This window comes from Ornithorhynchus anatinus, chromosome 2 (genome assembly GCF_004115215.2).
Source record: "Ornithorhynchus anatinus isolate Pmale09 chromosome 2, mOrnAna1.pri.v4, whole genome shotgun sequence".
Classification (NCBI taxonomy): domain Eukaryota; kingdom Metazoa; phylum Chordata; class Mammalia; order Monotremata; family Ornithorhynchidae; genus Ornithorhynchus; species Ornithorhynchus anatinus.
Genome location: NC_041729.1, coordinates 57,592,243 through 57,595,308, shown reverse-complemented (window position 1 = coordinate 57,595,308; position 3,066 = coordinate 57,592,243). Strand labels below are relative to the sequence as shown.

At 38.8% G+C, this 3,066-nt stretch overlaps 1 protein-coding gene across 13 annotated transcripts in view; it reads left to right on the top strand.

Moving 5' to 3' along the window:
- RBFOX1 (RNA binding fox-1 homolog 1) overlaps positions 1 to 1,096 on the top strand; it is a 1,878,609-nt gene extending 1,877,513 nt beyond the window's left edge. For all 13 annotated transcript variants that reach the window (XM_029058016.2, XM_029058005.2, XM_029058022.2 and 10 more), the window contains one exon: positions 1 to 1,096. This exon is cut by the window's left edge. The gene's annotated coding sequence lies outside the window, so the exon portion shown is untranslated.
- The last annotated feature ends 1,970 nt before the right edge of the window (positions 1,097 to 3,066 follow it).

Below are 3,066 nucleotides of genomic sequence, written 5' to 3'. Positions count from 1 at the left end.
ATTTAAATAAGTAAAGCAGGAAACTGCCCTGGTCACAGTTTTCCTGCAGATAGTTATATCCTCATGTGTAACGGGCATGTCCCATGGCGTGCCCTTTAGTAAGTTATCAACTCACCGCTGTGAACCTGCCAACTTGCTATAACAACTCTGCTTTAAAAACAAAGTGTTTGTGATCCGGCTTCCTCTTTGTCATCGTATGTGCATGCAATATGATCAGTTGGACAATAACCATCAATAAAGTTTCACAAGATTTGAAAACCAAGTTTCTGTAGCATTGATATCTAAGACTGAAAATAGACTATCTTTAAGAGAAACAAAAGAGCGAGAAAATCTGTCAATCAGCAAAAATGGCACAGTAGCGTTTGTTTCCACCAGTGGGGGGAATAATGTGTAATTTATAAGACATGCTCGTTCCCTCACCCTGCAAGAACTAATGTGTAAAGAGAGAAACAGCCTATCTATATGATATTTTTTAGAAATTACATTTATTGAAGCACTGAGGCTTTTCACCGTGGCGGGGGGAGGGGGGAGCGGGGGTGGGCAAAAAAAAAAAATGTTTTCTAAATGAAAAGCCGCAGACAGAAAGTGTGGGAATGACATTGTTTTTAGAATCACACATAGAATTCTCAAGATGTTGGTGATAGCAAAATTTATTTGCAATTTTGATTTCCATTGATGAGATGTACTTACCCCTGTGATTGTATGGAGTTTAAATGAAATTCTTGAGGGATGTGGGAGCCAACCGAGGACACAGAGTATTTTGTTTAGAAAGCTCCAACAACACTCCAATAAGTCATTTTAAAATGTATGTCTGAGATGTAAGAAAAGGGTCTGGAATTTTTTTTTTACAGTATATATTGGGAATGTTTTCACTTATATAAATAACTACTGATATTATAAATTATGGAAAAAATGATTAATACCATGTGTGGAATATAGTGACTTCTAAACACAAAAAAAAATCTGCAAACCCAGAAAATGTGTATATCTGTCTTTAGAAATTAGTGTTTATATCACTACAGTGGTTTGTGAATAAAGAAAACTGGTTTGTAATATTAAAAAAATAAAAGCTTAGTCTGAAAAGGTATATATATAAGTTGGTTTTCAGAGTCCTTTCGCTTGTCTTTTGTATGGGTCAAAGTGCTGCTGAAGACAAATTAAAGGGAATCTGCTCCCACTCCTGCCACCTATCTAAGGAGACCCAGTAATAGGTTTAGACTGTATTTTGCCAGTTTTTGAAAGCACCTTTGGGCTGATGTGTATCTCCCGTCATCTGCCAACACTGGAGGCTCTCCAGTCGGGAGGGAACCAGTAGTGGTTTAGAACAGAGTCAAACATAGTAATCTTTGAGAATAACAATACTCTTTACATTCAGGCAAATGAATGAAAAGATTCCTCCCTTTCTCCCTTTGCTCTAAACTAACATCACCGTGGAGTCACCTGAGGGATTTAGATGGCATTTCACTAGGTCAGCTGCAAGTACTATTCTCTGGTGGTATTAATACCCAATCATTAAAGAGGAGATATTTAGAAGGCTTATCTCTGGTATATAGGTTCACTTTTATAAGGCAGAATGGCATTCTTAAGCAAATTACCTTTCCAAAGAAGTGCGTATACAAGGCCCAAAACTGTAACTAGGAAAGTAACTCGATTAAGGTGTCACCAATGAGTGAAATGGTAGGCAGGCCATTTCCTTCATTTTGGTTGACTTTTTACAACAGAAACCATCCCTGTTCCACCTAGAAGAATGGAGGAGGCCCCGACCTGGAAAGATTTGAAATCCCCAAGAGAACGTGGAAATGTAAATTCCACCTAACTGTCTCTCCCAGATAATTAAGAAAAACTTTTCTAATTGAAGTTGTCAAGATCAAGTCTGAAAGGGGGTGAGGGGGCTAATACAAAGATTTGTAAAAGCAGAAACATATGATAGTTATTTTTAGGCTAATGAATACTTCTTGGCAACTCAGGGTAATAATTCACACATCCTCATCCATTCTGACCCAATAATAGTTCATTCCACCCATGAGTCTTTACAGTGTGATCTAGAAGCTTTTTCTGCCTATCAGAAATGCATCCTTATTTAGTTCAATGTAATTCATGTGCATATCCACACAGGCACTGTCCCTTACACACACATACACCTACACACACAAACGCACACACACACATATTATATGTACTTTTTTTCTTGTGCCTCTAGTCGAAGCACATCCTCACTCATCCATCATATCTTTCTTCTTTAATTTACTCATTCCCTAAAACATCTGGCAGAATATATGCACATATATTCTGCTTCCTGTTGCCATATTCTCTTCAGTTCTGTAGCCTGAAAAACCAGTTCTGAAAATGACCTCCTGGGAACACAGAAGAAGCGTACTCATTTTGTTGAAAAACAGATCCAAGGAGATGCTTCTTTTTTTTTCCTCCTTTTTCTGGCAGAAAGAACTTTTTGTTTGGGGGAGTGGAATGAGAGTCTTAAAGCCACTGCAACATTTTCCAAACCATTAGAAGGGAGAGAAATTCTCATTATGGAGTTTTACTGAGATTCACCTTGATACTTGGTTGGCTTCAAAAGTACAACTCACCCCTTAGCTCAGTCAGTGTGTCAGCCCTGGAATAATTGGTGAAACTTGAGTGCTCTCATTAATTGTATTTGCATTCCATGGGAAATGTTTGTTTTCTATTGAAAGAGAACAGTTGTTCTCCTGGCACATTTTATGATTCTCCTGTGACAAGCCAAGACTCACCTAGTGTGCTGCATGCTAATCACCCTTCTGGAACCCTTACTGGAAAAGGAAAAATGACATATAGAAGCCCAAGCTAATGAGCAAAGCTTTAACACCAAACAGATGCCCTCACCCTCTAGAAGGGGATTTGGTGTGATGCGGTGCCTCCAAACCACAAAGCAAATTATCACAATGGAATGAATGACGTTTCAGTAGCAGAACCAACCTGCTGGGGAGATAAAGAAGTTAAAGTCGATAATGGTGGGCTGGAAGTGCTTTCCTGTCTAGCCTAAGGATGGTAGTAAAAGAGGGAGACTTCTCTTACCCTTGGCCGGCATCT